The 16,268-nt window shown below is 40.3% G+C and overlaps 1 protein-coding gene across 1 annotated transcript in view; it reads left to right on the top strand.

Annotated features, from left to right (window-relative positions):
• ADGRB3 (adhesion G protein-coupled receptor B3) overlaps positions 1-16,268 on the top strand; it is a 789,966-nt gene that overhangs the window by 341,231 nt on the left and 432,467 nt on the right. The gene's annotated exons all lie outside the window — the stretch shown is intronic.

Below are 16,268 nucleotides of genomic sequence, written 5' to 3' on the forward strand. Positions count from 1 at the left end.
TGCGGCATGTGGGATCTTCCCGGACTAGGGCACGAACCTTTGTCCCCTGCATCAGCAGGTGGACTCTCAACCACTGTGCCACCAGGGAAGCCCCTGCCTTAGATTATTTTACTAGAAATATAGAGACATCAGTGTGAGGTAGATTAGTAAGGAAATAAAGAGACGAGGTTGAAACTCAGAAACTTGTAAATTCTGCTGTTAATCCATCCTGATGTGTGACCTTGGACACTCCAGTTTACTAGCCCTTGCCCCAGTCCCACTGTAAAAGGAAATTCCTGTGAGGAACTCACTTTATAACAGCATCACGCCTTAATTCATCGTGAAAAAATGGAAGTATTGCTACATTGGATGATTTTACATATGAGCATAGAAAAAAGAAAAGGTCAGAAATTGCCCAGAGTATAAATCATATTATATTATAGGTCATATATTTTAAAAGCTCATTTAGAACAAAGACTCCTTCCTAAGTGTGTGTACATTTCATAAAATACTATTGACACACTCAAGACTCAATAAATAAGTGAAAATTTGGATTTTAGAATGATACCATTGACAACATTTTATAAACATGCTGGAAAAGCCAATAGCATGGAATTTTAAAACTTCATAGCTGGGTATAAAGTTCTGAGCTTAGAGAATCTGAAGACCCAGTTACAGCCCTTGTTGCCACTAGTAACTCTTGTGGGCAAGCTCGCAGATCTTGGGCTATCTGGTCCTAGTGGGTGTGGTGACTTCAGCTGTTTGAGATTCCTTTTCAGTTCAGGAAACTATGGATTTCTGTCTCTATGTAACATGACTACTGGGATTTAGAAAAACCAAGGAATTCTAAGAGCTATCCAGGGATCAAAACTTTATATTTCTCCAAATTTAGAGTTCTAAAGACTTTTCATGGTTCAACACTAATAGCAACAGAAACTGGACTCTAAGGATAACAGTATATCAGTAGTATTTCCTTAGTTCTTAAAAAAGATCTAAAATTAGTTTTGCTAATTCTTAAGGCCATATGAATCCAGTATGATAAGAAGTAACCAGCATGCAGGACTCTGTTTAGAAGGATACCTATACAGATAAGCATCATGAAATTTCTACTGTGCTGCATAAGAATTAAGAAGCATTAACAAAAACATTTCTTTTGCCCAGGGAGAAATTTCACTGGAACAGTAGGCATGACTAAATAAGACCCTTTTAATATCTGAAGTTATCTGAACTAGTCTGAGCATACCAAGATTCTTAATTGGTCCTTTAAAACTGACTTTTATCTGCATATATAGAGGTAAGATGGTGGTGCTTGCAATCAGCTTTATAAAGATTGCCACCTGCTGTTTGGAAAACATTTTACATATCTATTTACAAAAAAGATATTATACCTTATTGGCTAGGTTTATTCACTGGCTTTCGTGCTTACAGGGAGATTGAAAAATTATCATATAAAACTGTAAACACTTTTTAGATTATATAATATATATATATATATATATACATATATATATATATAATTTTGGTATTAACCATAACATTTTCATTTTTCTCTTTTCAAAAATATGATTTGAAATCCCCTCATGTACGTAAATAACATTTTTGAATTAAAATGAATTATTGAATCAGTTAAACAATTCACAAATTAGTGCTTATACAGGGGTAAAAAAAATAAATATATGTACCAAGCTTTTGAACATATATCCTAATCTTGCACCTTCATACAAATCACATTATCCATTAAAAATTATATGTGACTATCAATTTCAAATATGCTTTCTGCCTCTGTAGAGTATAGAAATTTTATCAAAATAAAGGAGGTTTTTACTTTTAATATTTATCCTTTAACTTTTCAGTGCACAGCCATGTCATCCCCAGATTATTTTATCAAGAAAGTGGGATTTATAAATAATTCAGTTTTCCACGGTGGACTTGATTTATATATTGGCTTTTCAACTCCACACAATTGTTTCTCTGTAGTTAATATATATTCCTTTATGATTAGAGCATAGGTTTCCTAATTTCTGCCATTAGATTGCTCCAAATTTACACATTGACAATATAAATTGAGAAAACTTTCAAATTATCTTAACAGTTGCTAAGGCATTTTTTTCTCATTTTGTCAGTGATAAAGCCTGAACAAATGTCTCTTCTGAAACAACGTTTTTTTTCTAGTATTATTTTTAGTACTGTTCTCTCTTAATTTTTCTTCCTCTTGCTGGAAGCAAATAAACTAGTATTTATTTGTATGCTTCACTTAATTTGGATACAAAACAAATTAATCAAGTTTTCCAAGAGACCCTCAGTTATCAGGAAGGAGAAATGTAATATATGCACATCTTTGTCTGGATAATTAATAAAAATAATGATTAGTCATCTGGGTTTAATCAAAAGCTGTTATGGCATCTACTAAAAATGGAAAATAAAAAATGTTTTCCCATCAAGATTAGGATATTTCTTTCCTGGTAAATACATAAAATGAAAGTATTAAAAAGGGCATCAATGATGCCCCTGTCTTCATAAGAAAAGAGAATTAGAGGGATTAAAAAATTATATTATTACTTTTTTAAAATACCGTTAGTTAAAGAATAGAGTAGCTACAAAGGAGATAATTAAGTTGCCCAATTTTTAAATTGGTCAACCTCACCAAGTAATGATTTCGTTGATCTCAATCTTATTGTACACCCAGGCTTTGAGGGTTAAAATAGTAGAAAGTTAATAGCTCCCCTAATTATGTTATGTTGCTACAATGTGAAAAAATACTATTTTTAATCTTTCGTTTGGTTGGTTTTTTCCCCCAATATTCCACTGATTAATATCATTCAGAAAGCAGAGTTACTGGTGATTGGCCTACATTAGCCCAGGCTTCCCAGGGCCTCCCTGCTCTGCTCCCAGGGAAGGGTTTGCTCTTTCCAGAGCCCAATTATAGGATGTATGACTCTTTAGTCATTAGTTGCTAAATTGGAAACTGCCATTCACAGAGAGACATTACACTTAATTTATACATAAAATGTCCTTTTTGGAGTCACCATTGCTTTGTCTGCAAGTGGTAAGTGAAGCCTGCAGGTTAAATGTTCTGAGAAAAACTTTGAAGTAAGTGTGCCATACCATAAATGTGCATGGTAACATCAACTTAGACCAGAGATGGAGCAATTATTGGGATACTGAACTCTAGATGTTCATCCCAAGGGAAGTCAGCAGTGATGCTGTGGGCTCAGACTTGTCTTGCACATTGGGATGCATTTGTGTTGGAATTTGGCCCCCTGTAATGTGCTGACTCTAAGCTCTCAACAGCCCCCCACCCCTCTGGAGTGACTGTTTCTGCAAGATTGCTCCCCAACAGAATTATGTCTTCTTTGAAGACCAAGAGAGCCGTTCATTTCGTTTCTGAGTAATTTTCCTTCAGTAGAAAGAAAGCATCACCATGCTTGCTTCCTTTGGGCTCCTACCTTCTCTGAGTGCCTCTCGATATTGCCCAAGCTGTGCTTCTCAAAATTTAGTGGACAAATCCCTTTTAAAATCACATAAAAAAAATACTTAGGAATAAAATTGACCAAGGAGGTGACTTATATGCTGAAAACCATAAAACATTAATAAAGGAAACTGAAGATGATTCAAATAAATGGAAAGATATCTCATGCTATTGGATTGGAAGAATTAATATTGGTAAAATGGCCATACTACCCAAAGCAATCTACAGATTTAATGTAATCCCTATCAAATTACCCATGACATTTTTCACAGAAATAGAACAAATAATCCTAAAATTCATATGGGACCATAAAAGACCCACACTTGCCAAAGAAATCCTGAGGAAAAAGAACAAAGCAGGAGGCATAACCCTCCCAGATATCAGATAATACTACAAAGCTACTACAATCAAAATAGCATGGTATTGGCACAAAAACAGACATATGGATCAATGGAACAGAAATAGAGAGTCCAGAAATAAACCTGCACACCTACAGTCAATTAATCTACAGTGAAGGAGGCAAGAATACACAATGGAGAAAAGACAATCTCTTCAGCAAGTCGTGTTGGGAAAGCTGGACACCTCAATGTAAATCAGTGAAGTTAGAACACACCCTCACACCATACACAAAAACAAACTCAAAATCGCTTAAAGACTTAAATATAAGACGTGACACCATAAAACTCCTAGAAGACAACATAGACAAAACATTCTCTGATATAAGTCATACTAGTGTATTCTTAGGTCTGTCTCCCAAGGCAATAGAAATAAAAGCTAAAATAAACAAATGGGACCTAATCAAACTTACAAGCTTTTTCATAGCAAACCATAAACAAAACAAAAAGACAACCTGCAGACTGGGAGAAAATATTTGTAAATGATGAGAACAACAAGGGCTTAATTTCAAAAATATTCAAACAGCTCATACAACTCAATAACAACAACAAAAAAATACAACCCATTTGAAAAATGGGCAGAAGACCTAAATAAACATTGCTCCAAAGAAGAGATACAGATGGCCAATAGGCACATGAAAATATGCTCAACATAGCTAATTACTAGAGAAATGCAAACCAAAACTACCATGGGGTATCACCTCACACCGGTCAGAATGGCCATCATTAAAAAGTGTACAAACAACAAATGCTGGAGAGGGTGTAGAGAAAAGGGAACCCTCTTACACTGTTGGTGGGAATGTCAACTGGTGCAGCCACTATGGAAAACAGTATAGAGGTACCTCAAAAAACTAAAAATAGAACTACCATATGATTCAGCAACCCCACTCCTAGGCATATATCCAGACAAGTCTATAATTAAAAAGATACATGCACCTCAAACTTTAGAGTACAAAAGAATTACCCAGAGGGCTTGTTTCATTTTATTATTATTATTTTTTTAATATTTATTTTATTTATTTATTTGGCTGCACCAGCTCTTAGTTGTGGCATGCGGGATCTAGTTCCCTGACTAGGGATCAAACCTGGGCCCCCTGCATTGGGAGCGTGGAGCCTTAACCACTGAACCACCAAGGATGCCCCCAGAGGGCTTGTTAAGACAGAGATTCATGAGCCAATGTCCTCTGCCACAAGATTCTGATTCAGTAGGTCTGGTCCAGGCCTGGGAATCTGCATTTCTAACAAGCTCCCAGATGATGGTGATGATGCTGCAGATTACCCCTTGGGTTGCACCAGCCTCGAGTATAAGTAAGTAAGTAAGTAACTAAATAACTAAATAAATATTAGTGATAAAACTCACGAAGAGTGGAAACAGTTCTCCCCCTCAGCTCCACTGTTGAAAGTTAAGGTATCATCTGAATAAGGCTGCAGAATTTTGTCTTATTCACACTTCTTCACACATAAATAAGAAGGGATTGTTTCTGGAGTCAGTTCATAATGAAAATACAGACAATGCATTTCAAGTCTCCCTACCCAATTCTTGTTTCAACCAAAATAAAACAGAAAAATAGGGCAATTAACTAGCTCCTGTAGACAAAGTGGGATGGTTTAGGCAGAGCTGCTCAGTTGTACAGCAGTAGTACTCCTGTTTTGTGGGGAGCTGGAGGGGTGTCACTGGGACCTGTCTGATGTGAGGCTCTGCCCCACCAGGACACAGACCTTCTGTAGCAGGAGTGTGCTTTCACTGCTCCGTCCCCCAAGGCTCTGAGCTACTATACACACACAGGTGGATAATATCTGGGCTGGGTGTCAGGGCGGAGGATGGGGTCTGAGTGCACATCGACTTAAAGTTCTCAGTTCCCAGTTGGAGGAGTGGGGAATTAATTAATCACTATCGATATAAATATTTTGTCTCTGTTAGAGATAAGTTAAAAAGTTAGACTTCTAAATTGTGTGGACCACCGTATTTTAGGGTTAAACGTAATCATTCTTGGAAACCCAAATATGTAAGTGTAAAATTTACATATTTTAAAGAGAAAAAAATTCATAGGGCTTCCCTGGGGTGCAGTGGTTAAGAATCCTCCTGCCAATGCAGGGGACACAGATTCGAGCCCTGGTCCAGGAAGATTCCACATGCCGCGGAGCAACTAAGCCCGTAAGCCATGACCGCTGACCCTGCGCTCTAGAGCCCGCGAGCCACAACTGTTGAGCCCATGTGCCACAACTACTAAGCTTGTGCTCTAGAGCCCGCAAGCCACAACTGCTGAGCCCGCGTGCCACAACTACTGAAGCCCGAGCTCCTAGAGCCCGTGCCCTGCAACAAAGAGAAGCCACTGCAATGAGATGCCCATGTACCACCACGAAGAGTAGCCCCCGCTCAGCACAACTAGAGAAAGCCCGCGCGCAACAACAAAGACACAGCGCAGCCATAAATAAATAAATACATTTATTTTTAAAAAAAGCAGCATACTAGTCTCTATTGAAATATTCACATACAAGTTGGCACCTGCTTTACCTTTTTGATTCCAGACCACAAGACTAATCACTACTAGTACTTTAAAAAAGCTCCTATTTCATTAGAATTGCTGTTATTTTTGCTGTCAGATGTTATGTGTATACCCCGTAAGGAACTATATTATTACCTGTTCAGTTTCAAAAGGTTAAGGCAAGTGTTTCACTGCACATTTTTGGACATGGCAAGTAATGTCACACCCACACAGTTCATACCAACCGTTCACCTGAAACCAACCACTGAGTCCAGTGGTGGCCATACGTGGCACTAGGGACTGACTTTTCTCCTCTGCAATGTCCTATTTTTTTTTTTTTTTTTGCTAAGTCACCTCAGATACATTCTACAAAGTAGGGAAATAAATTAGAACTTGAAGGTACCCCATAGGGAGAGAGGCCTCCTGGTGTTTAACCAATCTCCAGGGAAGCATCCCATCCTCCCGAAAAGCCGGGGTTTCCTGACCTGCTCCTGTCCGAGATTCTACAGCAAATCAATTCAGTGTTAGAGGCAGAATTAAGGGAGAACCACTGGGCTCTGACATAATCAGTATATATGCCAGATAGTACTCTAGGCCTGCTATTCAAACCTGTTGCTATGGAAATAATTATTATCATAATTCGCCTTATCAGATTGCTCATCAGATGAAGCTGGAAGAAAACTCTCACAGCTTCTGCACAGCAAAAACTTAACAAGCAGTTTGTTGTAATCCTATATTACTCTACCTTGACCAGTTTAGAAATATTTGGCAATCATTCTGATGATGCTGAATGCTGATCATTCGCAAAAGGAAACAGAAAATTTAAGCAGCACGTTTTATGTCTTTTATTTCTTCCTTTCAGTCCACATTGCTTTGACAATAAAAATAAACATATTTTAAGGATCACTTAATGATTTTTAATGAATAAAATGAACATTAATGCAATTAGTAAACACCTTTTGGGGTTTAAGTTTTCCCAAGACACTAAACCTGAACGTTGGCCCTTGACATTTCTCATCCCCACTTATTTTCCTCCCCTCACACATCCTGAAGCGTGAATGGCCCTGAGATCCTGCCCCTGGTGCTTTGATTGCTTTCTCTCTCTCTCCAGCTGTCACCTGTGTGAGAACTGGCACCTAAGAGACCTTTCCAACTGGGGTATCAAATGAGACCCTTATGCCCCCAGGGGAGCTTTTCTGTCTGAAGTTCTCCCTCTTTCTTTCCAACCTCTTCCCTAGTGGGGGAGTCCACCTGGGTCAAGCCTTTCCTCCTGGGGCCCTGCTTTCTCCTCCCCCGGTCACTGCCTTCCAGCGGAAAGTCTGGGGGGTGTGGTCAAACCAAGGTTGACTTGGGCCTCATTGTCCTCATACATTAAATGGGATAATGATACATGCCCAGGGGATTGTTTCAAGGATGCAGTGATAGAATACTCTAGATTAGAGTGATTAAAGTGCAGTCCAGGTCTTCTATGTCCATTACCCATATTATGACATCAACCCCATTATCTAATCTCTTCCACATAGGTTCTTATCTGATGATTCTCCCCTATCCACGGCCTTAATCATGTGACTCGCTCATTAAAAAAACTTCCGTGGCTTCTGGTTCCCTGCCTGATTCCATGCATACTGAGATCCCGGGGACAGTAGTGTCCTCATCCGTGGCTCATTTGTACATACGGCAAATCTCTGTATGTAAACAACCAAGCAGACGCAGTCTCTGGTTCCTGGATCGAGAGGCACGTATCCTGTCCTTTCTCTGTTGCTTGCCCTCCTGTTCACCTGGACTCCCCTAGTGTCCTGGGCCCTCATCTTCACCTACTGAAATAGGAGCACCTTGGGAGCCCAAACCATTAGAAGCTGTCTTCTCACTTAAGCATTCTTTCTCCCACAACTGCACGGGTGTTCTTTCTTTTTTGAACCCTTATAAACTTGCTTTGTGCTTCCATTATTATATATTGCTATTATATTTTATTATATAGATATGTATATATATATATATATATATATATTTATATTTATATACCTCTTAGCTAGAATTCCAGTTTATTGCAAATGAGCTATATATTTTCACTTTCCAAATCCCCTACTCTGCACTGACTGTAGCAGGTCCTTAGATATATGCTCTTTTGAATGTATTTATTCCATATCATAAAATCTATAACTGGACTAATGAAATCACCTGTGTAAAAGCATGTGAATACACTTCAAAATGACTATGATAGTAATACATTTTATAATCTGACTTTACTCTTTCAAAATGCTGTTAGATTACTTACTTAGAATTTGAATGGATGTTTTTAGCCCATCTACTATTTTTATTTTGTAGTTAGAATTTGTGACACGATCCTTCCTTCTTTAGAAATAAATCATCGAGATGTTGGGGGTAAAAAAAAAATATGTAAGTTTCTATAGCAAGTTACTCAGTTTCCCCAAATCTCAGCCCAGCTTATTCTTTTAGGCCAGAGCTCCTCAAGGTGGCCTCGGAGCCATTTTGTCGGGCTAGCATGGGTCCCAGGTTTGCCCAAATAGGGATTCTTAAGGCCTTAGGGCAGCTCACAAGACAGGAGGCCGTGGCCCATGGCCTTGAGCCTGAAGTAGCCTTGCCCATCCAAATGTTATCATTTGTTCCATCTGCTGTGACCTGGGGAAGCTGTGGAGTGCTGTTATCCTCAGCAGTTCCTAAAATGATGTAAAAAGGCAAGTAAGCACAGCACAAACCTCACGGGTGCTCCAGTATAAAACTTTGTCTCATGAAAGGATAGTTACTTAAGAGTTATTCCCCACAGTTAAAGTTAGCTATCTTTTAAATTATTATTTAACTTTGCTAACAAGTTGGAAGTAGGGCGACCTTGTCTAAGTTGAAATATAGAATTTAAAAAAATACTAATTCAGAATTTTGGGGTGTGTGTTATATATAACACATTGTCAGACCAAGTACTCAAACAGGCAACCTGAAATGCACACTGTTCGCTAGAGAATTCAAAGTTCGTGGTTTGCTGACTTCCAGACTTAGAAACAAATTTTTGCAAAATACTTATGTACTTATTTTAGTGCAACAAATGCTTAGAGATGGTGTAACATTCTCTGAAAATTGGCTGAAAGAGCTGTTGGACTGAGGTACACCACCTCCTCACTGAGCGATTTCTCTCTGCCTTGTTTTGCCCATGTTTACAGGGATGACAATAATTGCATCCACTTTAAAGGATCTGATAGTTATTTGAAAATATTTAATGTGCTTAGAAGATTGCCTAATTCATAGTATGTGTAAATATTGCTGTTGTAACGGTGTAGCAACTTGAGACTGATAACAATCATTCTCTATAGAAGGAAGGCTATTATGAAACACATCTGATAAACACCGCTCTTTTTCCCTTCAGCCTTATTAGTAGCTGCATGAAGTCTTCACATGTGTAAGCTACACTGCTGAATTAGAGCTGTAAACTGCGTGAGCACAGAGGCTGAATATGTCTTATTTACCTCTGTACCCCCCAGCACAGGGGGTTCCCAAAATATAAGAATTAATGAATTGCCAGCAAGTGAAATTTGAAATACGGGGTCATGCATCGTGCATATTTTTTTCTTTTCTTTTTCTGCCTGCAGCTCTACAGTTTAGAATCAATTTCTCTTTAATGCTGAAATTCTAGCATAAGTGGTGAAAACTAATTTTCCACATCAAATTAATTTAAACCCTGTATAATTTTTGCTATTTTTAAGAGACAGAAAATCAGTTTGAATAGACAGATTAACAGCTAATCACTAGGTAATTGCCACCTTGTTTTAAGGGCGCACGCTAACTATGTACTTGTGCCTTCAACTACAGTTGTATCTTACAGATGGGTTTTTATATCTTTGCACTAGTGACAGAAAACAGTGAGATCTTTCACCTGATGGACAGAGTCGTGGTTCCATTTTGCTGAGGCATAAAAAAGCAAGTGCTTCATATTGCCACACAATAATATGTTTTTATTTTGAGCACAGCAGCGTGGCCTGAGCTAATTATACATTTTCTAATTTACAAAGTGCACGCAGGTAGCATTAAACAGAAAAAAACAAAACAAAACATTAACACAAATCTCTATCTCCAGCTTTTGCTTCCCTCCTGCGCTTTCGTGCCATACACCAGACAGCTTTTTGATACCAGGATGTGCTCAGATAGCTCACACACAGAACTGTTCTCAGCATCTTCTCTCCCAAGCCATATCCTCCCCGTGTGCTGTCACTCAGGGTAGAGCACACCAGACTCTCTCCCTGGATACCTGAGTTCATCTTTACTCCCTCTCTCGTCCTCACCTCCTACACCTGCCCCAGAGCTGAGCCCATCCCTCCTCCTAAACACATTTGGACTCCACCCACTTCCTGCAGCCACTTCCTGTGATTTCACAGCCCTTCTTCCCCAGTTACACCCTTTCGATTGGCACAGGCCTCCTTGACATCAATCCCCTTGCCTGCCACCCACTCTCCAAACTGCCGGGACAGCATTCAAAACATGACATCTATTTCCCTCGCCCTTAAGTTCACACCCCTAGTTTACATCATCATCCTCACCCCCTCCTCCTAGTGCAGTGACCCACCTCTGTCCAGCCTCAGCTCTCCCAGAGGAGATGTTCCCCATGCCTTGTATGGACCAGGCTCTCCTTGCCCCGGTGGTTCCCGAGGCACAGTTGCCCATCCTTGTTGTTGGCTCCCCACTTTGTCCTTCACATCTCAACTTGGACATCCTTCTGGAAATCCTCTGCTGACCTGCTTGCCCCTAAAGTACACCTAGAGCAACCGGGACTCCTCTGATCATAGTGGGAGCCTGACGGCACTGTAATATCTCTACTTCTGTGGCCCTCGACATCTTGGAGTTGAGAGGCTCCGTCTATTCCTTTTTTTTTTTTTTTTTTTTTTGCGGTACGTGAGCCTCTCACTGTTGTGGCCTCTCCTGCTGTGGAGCACAGGCTCCGGATGCGCAGGTTCAACGGCCATGGCTCACGGGCCTAGCCACTCCGCAGCATGTGGGATCCTCCCGGACCGGGGCACGAACCCGCGTCCCCTGCATCGGCAGGCGGACTCTCAACCACTGCACCACCAGGGAAGCCCTGTCTATTCCTTTTTTGTGCAGCACTTCCCAAGGAGACTGGGACATGATAGGTGTCCAAGTATTTGTAGAATGAATGAGTTCCATTCCTGTCACTGAGAAGACCCCAGGAAATTTCTCACCCCTGGGGACTTCATAAACCTGAGATGGAAGAAAATAAATTGTCATTTTAATATCTAGGCTGTTTTGCTTTGGGTATGAGCAGAAATAGACCTATTTTCTGAACTAATTTTTTTTTAAGATTTAATCTTCAAAGATGCCAGATCACCTTTGATGAAATATTTAAAGCAGCTGCGGGATTTGACATTCCTTCTAAAAAGCTGAAAATCCTGAACTGATTTGCACCTTTGAACCTCTGATTCCTCTGTCATCTTACCTTCTTATCATTGTGTACTGAGTTTCTATCTACAAGAAGCACGGCAAATCCAAAGTTTCATGCATTTAGAGGAGAAAACAAAGTTTGCTGACTTCTCTAGGTTTAAAACAATTACTGTGATTTTTTTTTTTTTTTTTTTTGGTCTGGTTAAAGTACCTCACATTGATTGTCACCAGGTAAATGGGAACTAACACTTACTTGAGTGGTGTGGTTGGAAAAATAACTGTTGAATCAGCTTCTTCCTTGACCAGTTAGGATGTATGCAGTTCATATCAGGGGCTTCTGAACAGGGTCTCCTGGACCCTTACCAAGTCAGGCACAGCCCTACAAGGTCAACTTTTGTAAATATCCAGTACCATGGAAACCCATTTTGGCTAATTTTTAGGAAAACTATGGTAGCTAACTTCTCTCTCTTATTGCTCTTAAATGAAAATGACTACCTTCTGCTGGCCTATTTCACACACACACACACAGAGTCCTCAGTACTTTGCAAAATCATCCTCATTCTCTGTCATCTTAAGCACTGGAGTACTGAACGTATAGATCTTCTGAACGTATTTGGTAGTTTTTGGTTAAAAGTACACGTGTGGGGCTTCCCTGGTAGCGCAGTGGTTGAGAGTTCGCCTGCCGATGCAGGGGACACAGGTTCGTGCCCCGGTCCGGGATGATCCCACATGCTGCGGAGCGTCTGGGCCCATGAGCCATGGCTGCTGGGCCTGCGCATCTGGAGCCTGTGCTCCGCAACGGGAGAGGACACAACAGTGAGAGGCCCACGTACCGCAAAATAATAATAATAATAATAATAATAATAAATAAAGTACACGTGTGCCTATAGTTCCCACTGTCATTTACCAGGACCTATAAGTGCTACGTGCCGTTAAGAACGAAACAAAACAGAAAAAGCCCCGTCTTCACGGCGCTCACATTCTAGCAGGAGGCTAATAATCTAGTACTAATAAATAAGGGAGGACACGGTGTAGCAGTGTACGGTGAGGGGTGTCTTGGAGAACAGCCGGGCCGAGGAAGGGCTGGGGTGAGAAGGCGGGATTCCAGAAGAGCTTGAGGGCAGCGGACAGGAGCCACGAGGAGGTTTAGGGAGGGAAGGGGGAGGCGTGTCCTGGGCAGAAAGAGCAGGTGCACAGGCTGTGGGGTGAGGGTCCTCCTGGAGTTGCAGAAGCCCCCGGGGGGCAGTGAGCGTGGACGGGGGGAGCTGAGGAAGGGGCCAGACTGAGGCGCCTTGTAGCTGACACTCCTTTCATGGCTCAGCGTTGTACTTACATGGAAAGAAGGACCTTCCCCCACGTGGTATACCTTTAAAAAACAGTGGAGCGGTCACCCATATCCTGCCTTGATTTTGAACCTCATCATTTTCAGGTGTGGACCCGGTAAACAGCTCACCCTGTTGGCTCACCCGTGCCATCTAGTGGTGATGGCTTGCAATTACCAGATTTTCTGACCCTAAGGTCGGCGGGGGCAGGGTGCTCTTGTGGGAATAACAATACGTGTCCAAGGTGGGAGGGGGGGTGATGAATTTGGAGACTGGGATCGCCATGTATACACTAATATGTATAAAATGGATAACTAATAAGAACCTGCTGTATAAAAATATATATAAAATAAAATTCAAAAAAAAAAAAAGAATTCAAAAAACCCCAACAAAAACAGATGAATGGATAATGAAAAAAAAAACCAAAACAATATGTGTGGAAAGCTTTCTGAAAACATACAGGGAAATGAAGACCTCCGGGTACAAATTGCTCCTTCATTGGCTTATGTAAAGCCTGAATCAGAAAAAAAAAAAAAAAAAAAACTGAAAACTATAGCAACAAGTTTTACAAAATGTACTTCAACATCAATGGAGCTGAAGAAATTGTTTGAAAACAGAAAAAAATTACAAGTGAAGTGAAAGATTACAAAGATAGAGTTAATGAGGAAAACCATGAGCAGATGTTGGATATAGATAAACAAAAAGAATAATAAAGGGTCATAGTAACACCAGGTTAATTAATTAATTCTATAGAATTATATCAATTAATTAATTTTATAGAATTCAACTATGGAATAAACTATGCATGATGCATTTTGTGAGTTTTAACATGTATTATAAGTTTCATTTTCATATTCTGTGATAGTTTTGGTTGACATTTACAGAAACACAATTATCATCTGTTCCAGTGTTGTCCAGAGGGGTAGCTTTTAAAATTTCAACTTATATTAATTCAAATAGATATCTTTAAAACTCAGTTCTCAGTCTTGCTTGCCACATTTCAAGTGCTCGATAGCCACACTGACTAGACGCCACCATATTGGACAGTGAAATTTCCACTTCCATCACGGCAGAAAGTTCTACTGGATGGCTAATCTATTATGTTGTTTCCTCAGTAGAACAGATGTACTCGACAAACATGTTCTGAACACCTACTATGTGCTACACAGCTTAGCAGTTCCTTACAGCAGATTAAAGAGAAATAAAGTAAAACATAATTAGTCTCCTAAAGGGCAAAATTTAGGAATTGAGGAGGCTCACACTGTAACCAGATGTTTTCCATCCATTGTGAGAAGAGATATAATACTTGTATATTCAATGACTGAGATACTGAGTGAGGCCTCCCAGAGAATACACCACTTAAGATGTGTTTTAAAGATATACAGGAATATTACCCAAAACAAGCAAACAAACAGAAAAACAAGGAGGGGAGAGAGTATTTTAAGTAGAGGATATAGCTTTTGCAAAGTTAGGGAAGTGTAAATTGGTACGGGGTATCTGGAGGATGACAGTTAGTTCTGTGTGGCTGGTCCATGGGACAATAAATGTGAATCATAATTGGAGAACGAGGTTAGGGCTTGCTGGAAGGACCCTTTCATCACAGCAAGCACAGTCCTCTTTATCCTGTCAGATAACTGGAGAACCATGGAAAATTTTATGCAGCAAGTTATGGGAGTACTCTTCATTTTAGAGATTACTTTTTTGATGTGGCATAAAAGAAGGAAGTTGCTGGAGAATTGTAGCACTTCACACCCTGCCTCCCACATGTAATTAAAAAATATATATTTGGAATCCCAAAAAAAAAAAAAATCAATTCACCTCTCTGTGCCTGCCTGTTTTCCCTTTTGATAAATGGGGATAATAATGTCTGACTTATAAAGTTGTTGGGGAAAATTAAATGAGCCCATTCATGTAAGACTGTTAATAAGGGCTCAACGCCATTACTGCTATTAAAGGTTTGAAATTGTCTAGGGAAAGCATTTAACATAAGGAAAATGTAAGGGCTGGATGATTCTGCAAAGAATGCAGGGAATGAGATGGGGAGAAAGAATGGTCCAAGTGCTTGGTGGAGGCCTGAGAGAGAAGAGCTTTCTAAGACCCTAAAGAAAGGATTTCCAAGGAGGAAGGGGAAGTCAATATAAAAAGTACTGCAGGGAAGGTTTAGTGAGTGATGACCGAGGTGAGCATGTTGGGTTTGGCCAGTAGGACATCACTGGTGGGTGAGGAGGGGATATTTATGAAGGTGAAGGGCCTGGTGAAGGTAGTGAAGAGGGTGTGCAGGAGTCAGGGTTCTAGAATCCAGTTCTGCTGATACCTCCACCAGCTCCATTGCCTTAGACGAGCCTCTTCTTTGGGGGCCCTGGTGCCCCCATCTGTAAAGAAGAAGGAAGTGGATTAGGTGATCTTCAGGGCCACTCTCAGTTCTGAATGCCCACGAGTTTCAACCACTTATCTTATTTCAGGTAATTATAAAGTGAATATTATTTCAAGATGGCAATGTCTCAAGCTGCATTCTTCACCTACTAACAACTGTAATGGGTCCTAATGGGGTCATACATTCTGAAGTAGAATTTGTTTCAGTAGAATTACATTAGAATGGGTTAAATAGTATATTGTCCCCAAAGGAAGAAATTGCTCCTTGGATATCACGCTCCTGTATATATTAGATACTTGTTATTTTGTAGGTCCTTGTTTACTTACTAAAGGTATTTCTATGGCCATATAGTCATTCATGTATTCACTCAACTTTGAACAACTTCTGTGTGCCAGACACACCTTTAAGTGCAAGATACAGAGATGAGAGGACCCAACTTATCCCAGACAAGTTGTGAGGACAAATATCAGAACATATAAATGGCAATTCTGTGTGAAAGCACAATAGGAGTTCTGTCTGGAGAAAGGACTAATGTGTTCTTTCAGGTTTGATGCAACATAGACAGACCTTCTTTTTTTTTTTTTTTTTTTTTTTTTTTTTGCGGTACGCGGGCCTCTCAGTGTTGTGGCCTCTCCCGCTGCGGAGCACAGGCTCTGGACGCACAGGCTCAGCAGCCATGGCTCACGGGCCCAGCTGCTCCGCGGCATGTGGGATCTTCCTGGACCGGGGCACGAACCCGCGTCCCCTGCATCAGCAGGCAGACTCTCAACCACTGCGCCACCAGGGAAGCCCAGACAGACCTTCTTCTTTCACGAATTCTTTGGCTTTCCATGAACATATTTC

Source organism: Mesoplodon densirostris, chromosome 12 (genome assembly GCF_025265405.1).
Source record: "Mesoplodon densirostris isolate mMesDen1 chromosome 12, mMesDen1 primary haplotype, whole genome shotgun sequence".
In the NCBI taxonomy this organism is placed as follows: domain Eukaryota; kingdom Metazoa; phylum Chordata; class Mammalia; order Artiodactyla; family Ziphiidae; genus Mesoplodon; species Mesoplodon densirostris.